The sequence below is a fragment of the Astatotilapia calliptera genome, chromosome 18 (genome assembly GCF_964374335.1).
Source record: "Astatotilapia calliptera chromosome 18, fAstCal68.1, whole genome shotgun sequence".
NCBI lineage: Eukaryota > Metazoa > Chordata > Actinopteri > Cichliformes > Cichlidae > Astatotilapia > Astatotilapia calliptera.
The window spans coordinates 30,917,432-30,938,702 of NC_137439.1; positions in this window are offsets into that span (position 1 = coordinate 30,917,432).

Here is a 21,271-nt window from a genome sequence, read left to right on the forward strand (position 1 = left end):
ACCTGCTTTCCCAGCACGGGAACCTTGAGTTCTATAAGATAAAGCCATAAACATGTGTATCCGAGTCTTCTATCAAAAGTTACAGCTATTTATATGAAGTTGTACAAAAACGCTTTCTTTCGCCAAGACAGTGCGTTTCTCACTGTTACATGCATTTGAATGGGGATCTCGACCGAAACAAAGTATAGGTTTTCATTATGTGAATAACTTGGAAATCTTAGCTCAAACAGCTGCAAAACCTGTTTTCCCAGCACGGGAACCTTGAGTTCTATAAGATAAAGCCATAAACATGTGTATCCGAGTCTTCTATCAAAAGTTACAGCTATTTCTATGAAGTTGTACAAAAACGCTTTCTTTCGCCAAGACAGTGCGTTTCTCACTGTTACATGCATTTGAATGGGGAACTCGACCGAAACAAAGTATAGGTTTTCATTATGTGAATAACTTGGAAATCTTAGCTCAAACAGCTGCAAAACCTGTTTTCCCAGCACGGGAACCTTGAGTTCTATAAGATAAAGCCATAAACATGTGTATCCGAGTCTTCTATCAAAAGTTACAGCTATTTCTATGAAGTTGTACAAAAACGCTTTCTTTCGCCAAGACAGTGCGTTTCTCACTGTTACATGCATTTGAATGGGGATCTCGACCGAAACAAAGTATAGGTTTTCATTATGTGAATAACTTGGAAATCTTAGCTCAAACAGCTGCAAAACCTGTTTTCCCAGCACGGGAACCTTGAGTTCTATAAGATAAATCCATAAACATGTATATCCGAGTCTTCTATCAAAAGTTACAGCTATTTCTATGAAGTTGTACAAAAACGCTTTCTTTCGCCAAGACAGTGCGTTTCTCACTGTTACATGCATTTGAATGGGGAACTCGACCGAAACAAAGTATAGGTTTTCATTATGTGAATAACTTGGAAATCTTAGCTCAAACAGCTGCAAAACCTGTTTTCCCAGCACGGGAACCTTGAGTTCTATAAGATAAAGCCATAAACATGTGTATCCGAGTCTTCTATCAAAAGTTACAGCTATTTCTATGAAGTTGTACAAAAACGATTTCTTTCGCCAAGACAGTGCGTTTCTCACTGTTACATGCATTTGAATGGGGAACTCGACCGAAACAAAGTATAGGTTTTCATTATGTGAATAACTTGGAAATCTTAGCTCAAACAGCTGCAAAACCTGTTTCCCAGCACGGGAACCTTGAGTTCTATAAGATAAAGCCATAAACATGTGTATCCGAGTCTTCTATCAAAAGTTACAGCTATTTCTATGAAGTTGTAAAAAAACGCTTTCTTTCACCAAGACAGTGCGTTTCTCACTGTTACATGCATTTGAATGGGGAACTCGACCGAAACAAAGTATAGGTTTTCATTATGTGAATAACTTGGAAATCTTAGCTCAAACAGCTGCAAAACCTGTTTTCCCAGCACGGGAACCTTGAGTTCTATAAGATAAAGCCATAAACATGTGTATCCGAGTCTTCTATCAAAAGTTACAGCTATTTCTATGAAGTTGTACAAAAACGCTTTCTTTCGCCAAGACAGTGCGTTTCTCACTGTTACATGCATTTGAATGGGGATCTCGACCGAAACAAAGTATAGGTTTTCATTATGTGAATAACTTGGAAATCTTAGCTCAAACAGCTGCAAAACCTGTTTTCCCAGCACGGGAACCTTGAGTTCTATAAGATAAAGCCATAAACATGTGTATCCGAGTCTTCTATCAAAAGTTACAACTATTTCTATGAAGTTGTACAAAAACGCTTTCTTTCGCCAAGACAGTGCGTTTCTCACTGTTACATGCATTTGAATGGGGAACTCGACCGAAACAAAGTATAGGTTTTCATTATGTGAATAACTTGGAAATCTTAGCTCAAACAGCTGCAAAACCTGTTTTCCCAGCACGGGAACCTTGAGTTCTATAAGATAAAGCCATAAACATGTGTATCCGAGTCTTCTATCAAAAGTTACAGCTATTTCTATGAAGTTGTACAAAAACGCTTTCTTTCGCCAAGACAGTGCGTTTCTCACTGTTACATGCATTTGAATGGGGAACTCGACCGAAACAAAGTATAGGTTTTCATTATGTGAATAACTTGGAAATCTTAGCTCAAACAGCTGCAAAACCTGTTTGCCCAGCACGGGAAACTTGAGTTCTATAAGATAAAGCCATAAACATGTGTATCCGAGTCTTCTATCAAAAGTTACAGCTATTCATATGAAGTTGTACAAAAACGCTTTCTTTCGCCAAGACAGTGCGTTTCTCACTGTTACATGCATTTGAATGGGGAACTCGACCGAAACAAAGTATAGGTTTTCATTATGTGAATAACTTGGAAATCTTAGCTCAAACAGCTGCAAAACCTCTTTTCCCAGCACGGGAACCTTGAGTTCTATAAGATAAAGCCATAAACATGTGTATCCGAGTCTTCTATCAAAAGTTACAGCTATTTCTATGAAGTTGTACAAAAACGCTTTCTTTCGCCAAGACAGTGCGTTTCTCACTGTTACATGCATTTGAATGGGGAACTCGACCGAAACAAAGTATAGGTTTTCATTATGTGAATAACTTGGAAATCTTAGGTCAAACAGCTGCAAAACCTGTTTTCCCAGCACGGGAACCTTGAGTTCTATAAGATAAAGCCATAAACATGTGTATCCGAGTCTTCTATCAAAAGTTACAGCTATTTCTATGAAGTTGTACAAAAACGCTTTCTTTCGCCAAGACAGTGCGTTTCTCACTGTTACATGCATTTGAATGGGGAACTCGACCGAAACAAAGTATAGGTTTTCATTATGTGAATAACTTGGAAATCTTAGCTCAAACAGCTGCAAAACCTGCTTTCCCAGCACGGGAACCTTGAGTTCTATAAGATAAAGCCATAAACATGTGTATCCGAGTCTTCTATCAAAAGTTACAGCTATTTCTATGAAGTTGTACAAAAACGCTTTCTTTCGCCAAGACAGTGCGTTTCTCACTGTTACATGCATTTGAATGGGGAACTCGACCGAAACAAAGTATAGGTTTTCATTATGTGAATAACTTGGAAATCTTAGCTCAAACAGCTGCAAAACCTGTTTTCCCAGCACGGGAACCTTGAGTTCTATAAGATAAAGCCATAAACATGTGTATCCGAGTCTTCTATCAAAAGTTACAGCTATTTCTATGAAGTTGTAAAAAAACGCTTTCTTTCACCAAGACAGTGCGTTTCTCACTGTTACATGCATTTGAATGGGGAACTCGACCGAAACAAAGTATAGGTTTTCATTATGTGAATAACTTGGAAATCTTAGCTCAAACAGCTGCAAAACCTGTTTTCCCAGCACGGGAACCTTGAGTTCTATAAGATAAAGCCATAACCATGTGTATCCGAGTCTTCTATCAAAAGTTACAGCTATTTATAAGAAGTTGTACAAAAACGCTTTCTTTCGCCAAGACAGTGCGTTTCTCACTGTTACATGCATTTGAATGGGGAACTCGACCGAAACAAAGTATAGGTTTTCATTATGTGAATAACTTGGAAATCTTAGCTCAAACAGCTGCAAAACCTGTTTTCCCAGCACGGGAACCTTGAGTTCTATAAGATAAAGCCATAAACATGTGTATCCGAGTCTTCTATCAAAAGTTACAGCTATTTCTATGAAGTTGTACAAAAACGCTTTCTTTCGCCAAGACAGTGCGTTTCTCACTGTTACATGCATTTGAATGGGGAACTCGACCGAAACAAAGTATAGGTTTTCATTATGTGAATAACTTGGAAATCTTAGGTCAAACAGCTGCAAAACCTGTTTTCCCAGCACGGGAACCTTGAGTTCTATAAGATAAAGCCATAAACATGTGTATCCGAGTCTTCTATCAAAAGTTACAGCTATTTCTATGAAGTTGTACAAAAACGCTTTCTTTCGCCAAGACAGTGCGTTTCTCACTGTTACATGCATTTGAATGGGGAACTCGACCGAAACAAAGTATAGGTTTTCATTATGTGAATAACTTGGAAATCTTAGCTCAAACAGCTGCAAAACCTGTTTTCCCAGCACGGGAACCTTGAGTTCTATAAGATAAAGCCATAAACATGTGTATCCGAGTCTTCTATCAAAAGTTACAGCTATTTCTATGAAGTTGTACAAAAACGCTTTCTTTCGCCAAGACAGTGCGTTTCTCACTGTTACATGCATTTGAATGGGGAACTCGACCGAAACAAAGTATAGGTTTTCATTATGTGAATAACTTGGAAATCTTAGCTCAAACAGCTGCAAAACCTGTTTTCCCAGCACGGGAACCTTGAGTTCTATAGGATAAAGCCATAAACATGTGTATCCGAGTCTTCTATCAAAAGTTACAGCTATTTCTATGAAGTTGTACAAAAACGCTTTCTTTCGCCAAGACAGTGCGTTTCTCACTGTTACATGCATTTGAATGGGGAACTCGACCGAAACAAAGTATAGGTTTTCATTATGTGAATAACTTGGAAATCTTAGCTCAAACAGCTGCAAAACCTGTTTCCCAGCACGGGAACCTTGAGTTCTATAAGATAAAGCCATAAACATGTGTATCCGAGTCTTCTATCAAAAGTTACAGCTATTTCTATGAAGTTGTAAAAAAACGCTTTCTTTCACCAAGACAGTGCGTTTCTCACTGTTACATGCATTTGAATGGGGAACTCGACCGAAACAAAGTATAGGTTTTCATTATGTGAATAACTTGGAAATCTTAGCTCAAACAGCTGCAAAACCTGTTTTCCCAGCACGGGAACCTTGAGTTCTATAAGATAAAGCCATAAACATGTGTATCCGAGTCTTCTATCAAAAGTTACAGCTATTTCTATGAAGTTGTACAAAAACGCTTTCTTTCGCCAAGACAGTGCGTTTCTCACTGTTACATGCATTTGAATGGGGATCTCGACCGAAACAAAGTATAGGTTTTCATTATGTGAATAACTTGGAAATCTTAGCTCAAACAGCTGCAAAACCTGTTTTCCCAGCACGGGAACCTTGAGTTCTATAAGATAAAGCCATAAACATGTGTATCCGAGTCTTCTATCAAAAGTTACAACTATTTCTATGAAGTTGTACAAAAACGCTTTCTTTCGCCAAGACAGTGCGTTTCTCACTGTTACATGCATTTGAATGGGGAACTCGACCGAAACAAAGTATAGGTTTTCATTATGTGAATAACTTGGAAATCTTAGCTCAAACAGCTGCAAAACCTGTTTTCCCAGCACGGGAACCTTGAGTTCTATAAGATAAAGCCATAAACATGTGTATCCGAGTCTTCTATCAAAAGTTACAGCTATTTCTATGAAGTTGTACAAAAACGCTTTCTTTCGCCAAGACAGTGCGTTTCTCACTGTTACATGCATTTGAATGGGGAACTCGACCGAAACAAAGTATAGGTTTTCATTATGTGAATAACTTGGAAATCTTAGCTCAAACAGCTGCAAAACCTCTTTTCCCAGCACGGGAACCTTGAGTTCTATAAGATAAAGCCATAACCATGTGTATCCGAGTCTTCTATCAAAAGTTACAGCTATTTATAAGAAGTTGTACAAAAACGCTTTCTTTCGCCAAGACAGTGCGTTTCTCACTGTTACATGCATTTGAATGGGGAACTCGACCGAAACAAAGTATAGGTTTTCATTATGTGAATAACTTGGAAATCTTAGCTCAAACAGCTGCAAAACCTGTTTTCCCAGCACGGGAACCTTGAGTTCTATAAGATAAAGCCATAAACATGTGTATCCGAGTCTTCTATCAAAAGTTACAGCTATTTCTATGAAGTTGTACAAAAACGCTTTCTTTCGCCAAGACAGTGCGTTTCTCACTGTTACATGCATTTGAATGGGGAACTCGACCGAAACAAAGTATAGGTTTTCATTATGTGAATAACTTGGAAATCTTAGGTCAAACAGCTGCAAAACCTGTTTTCCCAGCACGGGAACCTTGAGTTCTATAACATAAAGCCATAAACATGTGTATCCGAGTCTTCTATCAAAAGTTACAGCTATTTCTATGAAGTTGTACAAAAACGCTTTCTTTCGCCAAGACAGTGCGTTTCTCACTGTTACATGCATTTGAATGGGGAACTCGACCGAAACAAAGTATAGGTTTTCATTATGTGAATAACTTGGAAATCTTAGCTCAAACAGCTGCAAAACCTGTTTTCCCAGCACGGGAACCTTGAGTTCTATAGGATAAAGCCATAAACATGTGTATCCGAGTCTTCTATCAAAAGTTACAGCTATTTCTATGAAGTTGTACAAAAACGCTTTCTTTCGCCAAGACAGTGCGTTTCTCACTGTTACATGCATTTGAATGGGGAACTCGACCGAAACAAAGTATAGGTTTTCATTATGTGAATAACTTGGAAATCTTAGCTCAAACAGCTGCAAAACCTGTTTCCCAGCACGGGAACCTTGAGTTCTATAAGATAAAGCCATAAACATGTGTATCCGAGTCTTCTATCAAAAGTTACAGCTATTTCTATGAAGTTGTAAAAAAACGCTTTCTTTCACCAAGACAGTGCGTTTCTCACTGTTACATGCATTTGAATGGGGAACTCGACCGAAACAAAGTATAGGTTTTCATTATGTGAATAACTTGGAAATCTTAGCTCAAACAGCTGCAAAACCTGTTTTCCCAGCACGGGAACCTTGAGTTCTATAAGATAAAGCCATAAACATGTGTATCCGAGTCTTCTATCAAAAGTTACAGCTATTTCTATGAAGTTGTACAAAAACGCTTTCTTTCGCCAAGACAGTGCGTTTCTCACTGTTACATGCATTTGAATGGGGAACTCGACCGAAACAAAGTATAGGTTTTCATTATGTGAATAACTTGGAAATCTTAGCTCAAACAGCTGCAAAACCTCTTTTCCCAGCACGGGAACCTTGAGTTCTATAAGATAAAGCCATAAACATGTGTATCCGAGTCTTCTATCAAAAGTTACAGCTATTTCTATGAAGTTGTACAAAAACGCTTTCTTTCGCCAAGACAGTGCGTTTCTCACTGTTACATGCATTTGAATGGGGAACTCGACCGAAACAAAGTATAGGTTTTCATTATGTGAATAACTTGGAAATCTTAGCTCAAACAGCTGCAAAACCTGTTTTCCCAGCACGGGAACCTTGAGTTCTATAGGATAAAGCCATAAACATGTGTATCCGAGTCTTCTATCAAAAGTTACAGCTATTTCTATGAAGTTGTACAAAAACGCTTTCTTTCGCCAAGACAGTGCGTTTCTCACTGTTACATGCATTTGAATGGGGAACTCGACCGAAACAAAGTATAGGTTTTCATTATGTGAATAACTTGGAAATCTTAGCTCAAACAGCTGCAAAACCTGTTTCCCAGCACGGGAACCTTGAGTTCTATAAGATAAAGCCATAAACATGTGTATCCGAGTCTTCTATCAAAAGTTACAGCTATTTCTATGAAGTTGTAAAAAAACGCTTTCTTTCACCAAGACAGTGCGTTTCTCACTGTTACATGCATTTGAATGGGGAACTCGACCGAAACAAAGTATAGGTTTTCATTATGTGAATAACTTGGAAATCTTAGCTCAAACAGCTGCAAAACCTGTTTTCCCAGCACGGGAACCTTGAGTTCTATAAGATAAAGCCATAAACATGTGTATCCGAGTCTTCTATCAAAAGTTACAGCTATTTCTATGAAGTTGTACAAAAACGCTTTCTTTCGCCAAGACAGTGCGTTTCTCACTGTTACATGCATTTGAATGGGGATCTCGACCGAAACAAAGTATAGGTTTTCATTATGTGAATAACTTGGAAATCTTAGCTCAAACAGCTGCAAAACCTGTTTTCCCAGCACGGGAACCTTGAGTTCTATAAGATAAAGCCATAAACATGTGTATCCGAGTCTTCTATCAAAAGTTACAACTATTTCTATGAAGTTGTACAAAAACGCTTTCTTTCGCCAAGACAGTGCGTTTCTCACTGTTACATGCATTTGAATGGGGAACTCGACCGAAACAAAGTATAGGTTTTCATTATGTGAATAACTTGGAAATCTTAGCTCAAACAGCTGCAAAACCTGTTTTCCCAGCACGGGAACCTTGAGTTCTATAACATAAAGCCATAAACATGTGTATCCGAGTCTTCTATCAAAAGTTACAGCTATTTCTATGAAGTTGTACAAAAACGCTTTCTTTCGCCAAGACAGTGCGTTTCTCACTGTTACATGCATTTGAATGGGGAACTCGACCGAAACAAAGTATAGGTTTTCATTATGTGAATAACTTGGAAATCTTAGCTCAAACAGCTGCAAAACCTGTTTTCCCAGCACGGGAACCTTGAGTTCTATAAGATAAAGCCATAAACATGTGTATCCGAGTCTTCTATCAAAAGTTACAGCTATTTCTATGAAGTTGTACAAAAACGCTTTCTTTCGCCAAGACAGTGCGTTTCTCACTGTTACATGCATTTGAATGGGGATCTCGACCGAAACAAAGTATAGGTTTTCATTATGTGAATAACTTGGAAATCTTAGCTCAAACAGCTGCAAAACCTGTTTTCCCAGCACGGGAACCTTGAGTTCTATAAGATAAAGCCATAAACATGTGTATCCGAGTCTTCTATCAAAAGTTACAACTATTTCTATGAAGTTGTACAAAAACGCTTTCTTTCGCCAAGACAGTGCGTTTCTCACTGTTACATGCATTTGAATGGGGAACTCGACCGAAACAAAGTATAGGTTTTCATTATGTGAATAACTTGGAAATCTTAGCTCAAACAGCTGCAAAACCTGTTTTCCCAGCACGGGAACCTTGAGTTCTATAAGATAAAGCCATAAACATGTGTATCCGAGTCTTCTATCAAAAGTTACAGCTATTTCTATGAAGTTGTACAAAAACGCTTTCTTTCGCCAAGACAGTGCGTTTCTCACTGTTACATGCATTTGAATGGGGAACTCGACCGAAACAAAGTATAGGTTTTCATTATGTGAATAACTTGGAAATCTTAGCTCAAACAGCTGCAAAACCTGTTTTCCCAGCACGGGAACCTTGAGTTCTATAAGATAAAGCCATAACCATGTGTATCCGAGTCTTCTATCAAAAGTTACAGCTATTTATAAGAAGTTGTACAAAAACGCTTTCTTTCGCCAAGACAGTGCGTTTCTCACTGTTACATGCATTTGAATGGGGAACTCGACCGAAACAAAGTATAGGTTTTCATTATGTGAATAACTTGGAAATCTTAGCTCAAACAGCTGCAAAACCTGTTTTCCCAGCACGGGAACCTTGAGTTCTATAAGATAAAGCCATAAACATGTGTATCCGAGTCTTCTATCAAAAGTTACAGCTATTTCTATGAAGTTGTACAAAAACGCTTTCTTTCGCCAAGACAGTGCGTTTCTCACTGTTACATGCATTTGAATGGGGAACTCGACCGAAACAAAGTATAGGTTTTCATTATGTGAATAACTTGGAAATCTTAGGTCAAACAGCTGCAAAACCTGTTTTCCCAGCACGGGAACCTTGAGTTCTATAACATAAAGCCATAAACATGTGTATCCGAGTCTTCTATCAAAAGTTACAGCTATTTCTATGAAGTTGTACAAAAACGCTTTCTTTCGCCAAGACAGTGCGTTTCTCACTGTTACATGCATTTGAATGGGGAACTCGACCGAAACAAAGTATAGGTTTTCATTATGTGAATAACTTGGAAATCTTAGCTCAAACAGCTGCAAAACCTGTTTTCCCAGCACAGGAACCTTGAGTTCTATAGGATAAAGCCATAAACATGTGTATCCGAGTCTTCTATCAAAAGTTACAGCTATTTCTATGAAGTTGTACAAAAACGCTTTCTTTCGCCAAGACAGTGCGTTTCTCACTGTTACATGCATTTGAATGGGGAACTCGACCGAAACAAAGTATAGGTTTTCATTATGTGAATAACTTGGAAATCTTAGCTCAAACAGCTGCAAAACCTGTTTCCCAGCACGGGAACCTTGAGTTCTATAAGATAAAGCCATAAACATGTGTATCCGAGTCTTCTATCAAAAGTTACAGCTATTTCTATGAAGTTGTAAAAAAACGCTTTCTTTCACCAAGACAGTGCGTTTCTCACTGTTACATGCATTTGAATGGGGAACTCGACCGAAACAAAGTATAGGTTTTCATTATGTGAATAACTTGGAAATCTTAGCTCAAACAGCTGCAAAACCTCTTTTCCCAGCACGGGAACCTTGAGTTCTATAAGATAAAGCCATAAACATGTGTATCCGAGTCTTCTATCAAAAGTTACAGCTATTTCTATGAAGTTGTACAAAAACGCTTTCTTTCGCCAAGACAGTGCGTTTCTCACTGTTACATGCATTTGAATGGGGAACTCGACCGAAACAAAGTATAGGTTTTCATTATGTGAATAACTTGGAAATCTTAGCTCAAACAGCTGCAAAACCTGTTTTCCCAGCACGGGAACCTTGAGTTCTATAGGATAAAGCCATAAACATGTGTATCCGAGTCTTCTATCAAAAGTTACAGCTATTTCTATGAAGTTGTACAAAAACGCTTTCTTTCGCCAAGACAGTGCGTTTCTCACTGTTACATGCATTTGAATGGGGAACTCGACCGAAACAAAGTATAGGTTTTCATTATGTGAATAACTTGGAAATCTTAGCTCAAACAGCTGCAAAACCTGTTTCCCAGCACGGGAACCTTGAGTTCTATAAGATAAAGCCATAAACATGTGTATCCGAGTCTTCTATCAAAAGTTACAGCTATTTCTATGAAGTTGTAAAAAAACGCTTTCTTTCACCAAGACAGTGCGTTTCTCACTGTTACATGCATTTGAATGGGGAACTCGACCGAAACAAAGTATAGGTTTTCATTATGTGAATAACTTGGAAATCTTAGCTCAAACAGCTGCAAAACCTGTTTTCCCAGCACGGGAACCTTGAGTTCTATAAGATAAAGCCATAAACATGTGTATCCGAGTCTTCTATCAAAAGTTACAGCTATTTCTATGAAGTTGTACAAAAACGCTTTCTTTCGCCAAGACAGTGCGTTTCTCACTGTTACATGCATTTGAATGGGGATCTCGACCGAAACAAAGTATAGGTTTTCATTATGTGAATAACTTGGAAATCTTAGCTCAAACAGCTGCAAAACCTGTTTTCCCAGCACGGGAACCTTGAGTTCTATAAGATAAAGCCATAAACATGTGTATCCGAGTCTTCTATCAAAAGTTACAACTATTTCTATGAAGTTGTACAAAAACGCTTTCTTTCGCCAAGACAGTGCGTTTCTCACTGTTACATGCATTTGAATGGGGAACTCGACCGAAACAAAGTATAGGTTTTCATTATGTGAATAACTTGGAAATCTTAGCTCAAACAGCTGCAAAACCTGTTTTCCCAGCACGGGAACCTTGAGTTCTATAAGATAAAGCCATAAACATGTGTATCCGAGTCTTCTATCAAAAGTTACAGCTATTTCTATGAAGTTGTACAAAAACGCTTTCTTTCGCCAAGACAGTGCGTTTCTCACTGTTACATGCATTTGAATGGGGAACTCGACCGAAACAAAGTATAGGTTTTCATTATGTGAATAACTTGGAAATCTTAGCTCAAACAGCTGCAAAACCTGTTTTCCCAGCACGGGAACCTTGAGTTCTATAAGATAAAGCCATAAACATGTGTATCCGAGTCTTCTATCAAAAGTTACAGCTATTTCTATGAAGTTGTACAAAAACGCTTTCTTTCGCCAAGACAGTGCGTTTCTCACTGTTACATGCATTTGAATGGGGAACTCGACCGAAACAAAGTATAGGTTTTCATTATGTGAATAACTTGGAAATCTTAGCTCAAACAGCTGCAAAACCTGTTTTCCCAGCACGGGAACCTTGAGTTCTATAAGATAAAGCCATAAACATGTGTATCCGAGTCTTCTATCAAAAGTTACAGCTATTTCTATGAAGTTGTGAAAAAACGCTTTCTTTCACCAAGACAGTGCGTTTCTCACTGTTACATGCATTTGAATGGGGAACTCGACCGAAACAAAGTATAGGTTTTCATTATGTGAATAACTTGGAAATCTTAGCTCAAACAGCTGCAAAACCTGTTTTCCCAGCACGGGAACCTTGAGTTCTATAAGATAAAGCCATAACCATGTGTATCCGAGTCTTCTATCAAAAGTTACAGCTATTTATAAGAAGTTGTACAAAAACGCTTTCTTTCGCCAAGACAGTGCGTTTCTCACTGTTACATGCATTTGAATGGGGAACTCGACCGAAACAAAGTATAGGTTTTCATTATGTGAATAACTTGGAAATCTTAGCTCAAACAGCTGCAAAACCTGTTTTCCCAGCACGGGAACCTTGAGTTCTATAAGATAAAGCCATAAACATGTGTATCCGAGTCTTCTATCAAAAGTTACAGCTATTTCTATGAAGTTGTAAAAAAACGCTTTCTTTCACCAAGACAGTGCGTTTCTCACTGTTACATGCATTTGAATGGGGAACTCGACCGAAACAAAGTATAGGTTTTCATTATGTGAATAACTTGGAAATCTTAGCTCAAACAGCTGCAAAACCTGTTTTCCCAGCACGGGAACCTTGAGTTCTATAAGATAAAGCCATAAACATGTGTATCCGAGTCTTCTATCAAAAGTTACAGCTATTTCTATGAAGTTGTACAAAAACGCTTTCTTTCGCCAAGACAGTGCGTTTCTCACTGTTACATGCATTTGAATGGGGAACTCGACCGAAACAAAGTATAGGTTTTCATTATGTGAATAACTTGGAAATCTTAGCTCAAACAGCTGCAAAACCTCTTTTCCCAGCACGGGAACCTTGAGTTCTATAAGATAAAGCCATAAACATGTGTATCCGAGTCTTCTATCAAAAGTTACAGCTATTTCTATGAAGTTGTACAAAAACGCTTTCTTTCGCCAAGACAGTGCGTTTCTCACTGTTACATGCATTTGAATGGGGAACTCGACCGAAACAAAGTATAGGTTTTCATTATGTGAATAACTTGGAAATCTTAGCTCAAACAGCTGCAAAACCTGTTTTCCCAGCACGGGAACCTTGAGTTCTATAGGATAAAGCCATAAACATGTGTATCCGAGTCTTCTATCAAAAGTTACAGCTATTTCTATGAAGTTGTACAAAAACGCTTTCTTTCGCCAAGACAGTGCGTTTCTCACTGTTACATGCATTTGAATGGGGAACTCGACCGAAACAAAGTATAGGTTTTCATTATGTGAATAACTTGGAAATCTTAGCTCAAACAGCTGCAAAACCTGTTTCCCAGCACGGGAACCTTGAGTTCTATAAGATAAAGCCATAAACATGTGTATCCGAGTCTTCTATCAAAAGTTACAGCTATTTCTATGAAGTTGTAAAAAAACGCTTTCTTTCACCAAGACAGTGCGTTTCTCACTGTTACATGCATTTGAATGGGGAACTCGACCGAAACAAAGTATAGGTTTTCATTATGTGAATAACTTGGAAATCTTAGCTCAAACAGCTGCAAAACCTGTTTTCCCAGCACGGGAACCTTGAGTTCTATAAGATAAAGCCATAAACATGTGTATCCGAGTCTTCTATCAAATTTACAGCTATTTCTATGAAGTTGTACAAAAACGCTTTCTTTCGCCAAGACAGTGCGTTTCTCACTGTTACATGCATTTGAATGGGGATCTCGACCGAAACAAAGTATAGGTTTTCATTATGTGAATAACTTGGAAATCTTAGCTCAAACAGCTGCAAAACCTGTTTCCCAGCACGGGAACCTTGAGTTCTATAAGATAAAGCCATAAACATGTGTATCCGAGTCTTCTATCAAAAGTTACAACTATTTCTATGAAGTTGTACAAAAACGCTTTCTTTCGCCAAGACAGTGCGTTTCTCACTGTTACATGCATTTGAATGGGGAACTCGACCGAAACAAAGTATAGGTTTTCATTATGTGAATAACTTGGAAATCTTAGCTCAAACAGCTGCAAAACCTGTTTTCCCAGCACGGGAACCTTGAGTTCTATAAGATAAAGCCATAAACATGTGTATCCGAGTCTTCTATCAAAAGTTACAGCTATTTCTATGAAGTTGTACAAAAACGCTTTCTTTCGCCAAGACAGTGCGTTTCTCACTGTTACATGCATTTGAATGGGGAACTCGACCGAAACAAAGTATAGGTTTTCATTATGTGAATAACTTGGAAATCTTAGCTCAAACAGCTGCAAAACCTGTTTTCCCAGCACGGGAACCTTGAGTTCTATAAGATAAAGCCATAAACATGTGTATCCGAGTCTTCTATCAAAAGTTACAGCTATTTCTATGAAGTTGTACAAAAACGCTTTCTTTCGCCAAGACAGTGCGTTTCTCACTGTTACATGCATTTGAATGGGGATCTCGACCGAAACAAAGTATAGGTTTTCATTATGTGAATAACTTGGAAATCTTAGCTCAAACAGCTGCAAAACCTGTTTTCCCAGCACGGGAACCTTGAGTTCTATAAGATAAAGCCATAAACATGTGTATCCGAGTCTTCTATCAAAAGTTACAACTATTTCTATGAAGTTGTACAAAAACGCTTTCTTTCGCCAAGACAGTGCGTTTCTCACTGTTACATGCATTTGAATGGGGAACTCGACCGAAACAAAGTATAGGTTTTCATTATGTGAATAACTTGGAAATCTTAGCTCAAACAGCTGCAAAACCTGTTTTCCCAGCACGGGAACCTTGAGTTCTATAAGATAAAGCCATAAACATGTGTATCCGAGTCTTCTATCAAAAGTTACAGCTATTTCTATGAAGTTGTACAAAAACGCTTTCTTTCGCCAAGACAGTGCGTTTCTCACTGTTACATGCATTTGAATGGGGAACTCGACCGAAACAAAGTATAGGTTTTCATTATGTGAATAACTTGGAAATCTTAGCTCAAACAGCTGCAAAACCTGTTTTCCCAGCACGGGAACCTTGAGTTCTATAAGATAAAGCCATAACCATGTGTATCCGAGTCTTCTATCAAAAGTTACAGCTATTTATAAGAAGTTGTACAAAAACGCTTTCTTTCGCCAAGACAGTGCGTTTCTCACTGTTACATGCATTTGAATGGGGAACTCGACCGAAACAAAGTATAGGTTTTCATTATGTGAATAACTTGGAAATCTTAGCTCAAACAGCTGCAAAACCTGTTTTCCCAGCACGGGAACCTTGAGTTCTATAAGATAAAGCCATAAACATGTGTATCCGAGTCTTCTATCAAAAGTTACAGCTATTTCTATGAAGTTGTACAAAAACGCTTTCTTTCGCCAAGACAGTGCGTTTCTCACTGTTACATGCATTTGAATGGGGAACTCGACCGAAACAAAGTATAGGTTTTCATTATGTGAATAACTTGGAAATCTTAGGTCAAACAGCTGCAAAACCTGTTTTCCCAGCACGGGAACCTTGAGTTCTATAACATAAAGCCATAAACATGTGTATCCGAGTCTTCTATCAAAAGTTACAGCTATTTCTATGAAGTTGTACAAAAACGCTTTCTTTCGCCAAGACAGTGCGTTTCTCACTGTTACATGCATTTGAATGGGGAACTCGACCGAAACAAAGTATAGGTTTTCATTATGTGAATAACTTGGAAATCTTAGCTCAAACAGCTGCAAAACCTGTTTTCCCAGCACAGGAACCTTGAGTTCTATAGGATAAAGCCATAAACATGTGTATCCGAGTCTTCTATCAAAAGTTACAGCTATTTCTATGAAGTTGTACAAAAACGCTTTCTTTCGCCAAGACAGTGCGTTTCTCACTGTTACATGCATTTGAATGGGGAACTCGACCGAAACAAAGTATAGGTTTTCATTATGTGAATAACTTGGAAATCTTAGCTCAAACAGCTGCAAAACCTGTTTCCCAGCACGGGAACCTTGAGTTCTATAAGATAAAGCCATAAACATGTGTATCCGAGTCTTCTATCAAAAGTTACAGCTATTTCTATGAAGTTGTAAAAAAACGCTTTCTTTCACCAAGACAGTGCGTTTCTCACTGTTACATGCATTTGAATGGGGAACTCGACCGAAACAAAGTATAGGTTTTCATTATGTGAATAACTTGGAAATCTTAGCTCAAACAGCTGCAAAACCTCTTTTCCCAGCACGGGAACCTTGAGTTCTATAAGATAAAGCCATAAACATGTGTATCCGAGTCTTCTATCAAAAGTTACAGCTATTTCTATGAAGTTGTACAAAAACGCTTTCTTTCGCCAAGACAGTGCGTTTCTCACTGTTACATGCATTTGAATGGGGAACTCGACCGAAACAAAGTATAGGTTTTCATTATGTGAATAACTTGGAAATCTTAGCTCAAACAGCTGCAAAACCTGTTTTCCCAGCACGGGAACCTTGAGTTCTATAGGATAAAGCCATAAACATGTGTATCCGAGTCTTCTATCAAAAGTTACAGCTATTTCTATGAAGTTGTACAAAAACGCTTTCTTTCGCCAAGACAGTGCGTTTCTCACTGTTACATGCATTTGAATGGGGAACTCGACCGAAACAAAGTATAGGTTTTCATTATGTGAATAACTTGGAAATCTTAGCTCAAACAGCTGCAAAACCTGTTTCCCAGCACGGGAACCTTGAGTTCTATAAGATAAAGCCATAAACATGTGTATCCGAGTCTTCTATCAAAAGTTACAGCTATTTCTATGAAGTTGTACAAAAACGCTTTCTTTCGCCAAGACAGTGCGTTTCTCACTGTTACATGCATTTGAATGGGGATCTCGACCGAAACAAAGTATAGGTTTTCATTATGTGAATAACTTGGAAATCTTAGCTCAAACAGCTGCAAAACCTGTTTTCCCAGCACGGGAACCTTGAGTTCTATAAGATAAAGCCATAAACATGTGTATCCGAGTCTTCTATCAAAAGTTACAGCTATTTCTATGAAGTTGTACAAAAACGCTTTCTTTCGCCAAGACAGTGCGTTTCTCACTGTTACATGCATTTGAATGGGGAACTCGACCGAAACAAAGTATAGGTTTTCATTATGTGAATAACTTGGAAATCTTAGCTCAAACAGCTGCAAAACCTGTTTTCCCAGCACGGGAACCTTGAGTTCTATAAGATAAAGCCATAAACATGTGTATCCGAGTCTTCTATCAAAAGTTACAGCTATTTCTATGAAGTTGTACAAAAACGCTTTCTTTCGCCAAGACAGTGCGTTTCTCACTGTTACATGCATTTGAATGGGGAACTCGACCGAAACAAAGTATAGGTTTTCATTATGTGAATAACTTGGAAATCTTAGCTCAAACAGCTGCAAAACCTGTTTTCCCAGCACGGGAACCTTGAGTTCTATAAGATAAAGCCATAACCATGTGTATCCGAGTCTTCTATCAAAAGTTACAGCTATTTATAAGAAGTTGTACAAAAACGCTTTCTTTCGCCAAGACAGTGCGTTTCTCACTGTTACATGCATTTGAATGGGGAACTCGACCGAAACAAAGTATAGGTTTTCATTATGTGAATAACTTGGAAATCTTAGCTCAAACAGCTGCAAAACCTGTTTTCCCAGCACGGGAACCTTGAGTTCTATAAGATAAAGCCATAAACATGTGTATCCGAGTCTTCTATCAAAAGTTACAGCTATTTCTATGAAGTTGTACAAAAACGCTTTCTTTCGCCAAGACAGTGCGTTTCTCACTGTTACATGCATTTGAATGGGGAACTCGACCGAAACAAAGTATAGGTTTTCATTATGTGAATAACTTGGAAATCTTAGGTCAAACAGCTGCAAAACCTGTTTTCCCAGCACGGGAACCTTGAGTTCTATAACATAAAGCCATAAACATGTGTATCCGAGTCTTCTATCAAAAGTTACAGCTATTTCTATGAAGTTGTACAAAAACGCTTTCTTTCGCCAAGACAGTGCGTTTCTCACTGTTACATGCATTTGAATGGGGAACTCGACCGAAACAAAGTATAGGTTTTCATTATGTGAATAACTTGGAAATCTTAGCTCAAACAGCTGCAAAACCTGTTTTCCCAGCACAGGAACCTTGAGTTCTATAGGATAAAGCCATAAACATGTGTATCCGAGTCTTCTATCAAAAGTTACAGCTATTTCTATGAAGTTGTACAAAAACGCTTTCTTTCGCCAAGACAGTGCGTTTCTCACTGTTACATGCATTTGAATGGGGAACTCGACCGAAACAAAGTATAGGTTTTCATTATGTGAATAACTTGGAAATCTTAGCTCAAACAGCTGCAAAACCTGTTTCCCAGCACGGGAACCTTGAGTTCTATAAGATAAAGCCATAAACATGTGTATCCGAGTCTTCTATCAAAAGTTACAGCTATTTCTATGAAGTTGTAAAAAAACGCTTTCTTTCACCAAGACAGTGCGTTTCTCACTGTTACATGCATTTGAATGGGGAACTCGACCGAAACAAAGTATAGGTTTTCATTATGTGAATAACTTGGAAATCTTAGCTCAAACAGCTGCAAAACCTCTTTTCCCAGCACGGGAACCTTGAGTTCTATAAGATAAAGCCATAAACATGTGTATCCGAGTCTTCTATCAAAAGTTACAGCTATTTCTATGAAGTTGTACAAAAACGCTTTCTTTCGCCAAGACAGTGCGTTTCTCACTGTTACATGCATTTGAATGGGGAACTCGACCGAAACAAAGTATAGGTTTTCATTATGTGAATAACTTGGAAATCTTAGCTCAAACAGCTGCAAAACCTGTTTCCCAGCACGGGAACCTTGAGTTCTATAAGATAAAGCCATAAACATGTGTATCCGAGTCTTCTATCAAAAGTTACAGCTATTTCTATGAAGTTGTAAAAAAACGCTTTCTTTCACCAAGACAGTGCGTTTCTCACTGTTACATGCATTTGAATGGGGAACTCGACCGAAACAAAGTATAGGTTTTCATTATGTGAATAACTTGGAAATCTTAGCTCAAACAGCTGCAAAACCTGTTTTCCCAGCACGGGAACCTTGAGTTCTATAAGATAAAGCCATAAACATGTGTATCCGAGTCTTCTATCAAAAGTTACAGCTATTTCTATGAAGTTGTACAAAAACGCTTTCTTTCGCCAAGACAGTGCGTTTCTCACTGTTACATGCATTTGAATGGGGATCTCGACCGAAACAAAGTATAGGTTTTCATTATGTGAATAACTTGGAAATCTTAGCTCAAACAGCTGCAAAACCTGTTTTCCCAGCACGGGAACCTTGAGTTCTATAAGATAAAGCCATAAACATGTGTATCCGAGTCTTCTATCAAAAGTTACAACTATTTCTATGAAGTTGTACAAAAACGCTTTCTTTCGCCAAGACAGTGCGTTTCTCACTGTTACATGCATTTGAATGGGGAACTCGACCGAAACAAAGTATAGGTTTTCATTATGTGAATAACTTGGAAATCTTAGCTCAAACAGCTGCAAAACCTGTTTTCCCAGCACGGGAACCTTGAGTTCTATAAGATAAAGCCATAAACATGTGTATCCGAGTCTTCTATCAAAAGTTACAGCTATTTCTATGAAGTTGTACAAAAACGCTTTCTTTCGCCAAGACAGTGCGTTTCTCACTGTTACATGCATTTGAATGGGGAACTCGACCGAAACAAAGTATAGGTTTTCATTATGTGAATAACTTGGAAATCTTAGCTCAAACAGCTGCAAAACCTGTTTTCCCAGCACGGGAACCTTGAGTTCTATAAGATAAAGCCATAAACATGTGTATCCGAGTCTTCTATCAAAAGTTACAGCTATTTCTATGAAGTTGTACAAAAACGCTTTCTTTCGCCAAGACAGTGCGTTTCTCACTGTTACATGCATTTGAATGGGGATCTCGACCGAAACAAAGTATAGGTTTTCATTATGTGAATAACTTGGAAATCTTAGCTCAAACAGCTGCAAAACCTGTTTTCCCAGCACGGGAACCTTGAGTTCTATAAGATAAAGCCATAAACATGTGTATCCGAGTCTTCTATCAAAAGTTACAGCTATTTCTATGAAGTTGTGAAAAAACGCTTTCTTTCACCAAGACAGTGCGTTTCTCACTGTTACATGCATTTGAATGGGGAACTCGACCGAAACAAAGTATAGGTTTTCATTATGTGAATAACTTGGAAATCTTAGCTCAAACAGCTGCAAAACCTGTTTTCCCAGCACGGGAACCTTGAGTTCTATAAGATAAAGCCATAACCATGTGTATCCGAGTCTTCTATCAAAAGTTACAGCTATTTCTATGAAGTTGTACAAAAACGCTTTCTTTCGCCAAGACAGTGCGTTTCTCACTGTTACATGCATTTGAATGGGGAACTCGACCGAAACAAAGTATAGGTTTTCATTATGTGAATAACTTGGAAATCTTAGCTCAAACAGCTGCAAAACCTGTTTTCCCAGCACGGGAACCTTGAGTTCTATAAGATAAAGCCATAAACATGTGTATCCGAGTCTTCTATCAAAAGTTACAGCTATTTCTATGAAGTTGTGAAAAAACGCTTTCTTTCACCAAGACAGTGCGTTTCTCACTGTTACATGCATTTGAATGGGGAACTCGACCGAAACAAAGTATAGGTTTTCATTATGTGAATAACTTGGAAATCTTAGCTCAAACAGCTGCAAAACCTGTTTTCCCAGCACGGGAACCTTGAGTTCTATAAGATAAAGCCATAACCATGTGTATCCGAGTCTTCTATCAAAAGTTACAGCTATTTATAAGAAGTTGTACAAAAACGCTTTCTTTCGCCAAGACAGTGCGTTTCTCACTGTTACATGCATTTGAATGGGGAACTCGACCGAAACAAAGTATAGGTTTTCATTATGTGAATAACTTGGAAATCTTAGCTCAAACAGCTGCAAAACCTGTTTTCCCAGCACGGGAACCTTGAGTTCTATAAGATAAAGCCATAAACATGTGTATCCGAGTCTTCTATCAAAAGTTACAGCTATTTCTATGAAGTTGTACAAAAACGCTTTCTTTCGCCAAGACAGTGCGTTTCTCACTGTTACATGCATTTGAATGGGGAACTCGACCGAAACAAAGTATAGGTTTTCATTATGTGAATAACTTGGAAATCTTAGCTCAAACAGCTGCAAAACCTGTTTTCCCAGCACGGGAACCTTGAGTTCTATAACATAAAGCCATAAACATGTGTATCCGAGTCTTCTATCAAAAGTTACAGCTATTTCTATGAAGTTGTACAAAAACGCTTTCTTTCGCCAAGACAGTGCGTTTCTCACTGTTACATGCATTTGAATGGGGAACTCGACCGAAACAAAGTATAGGTT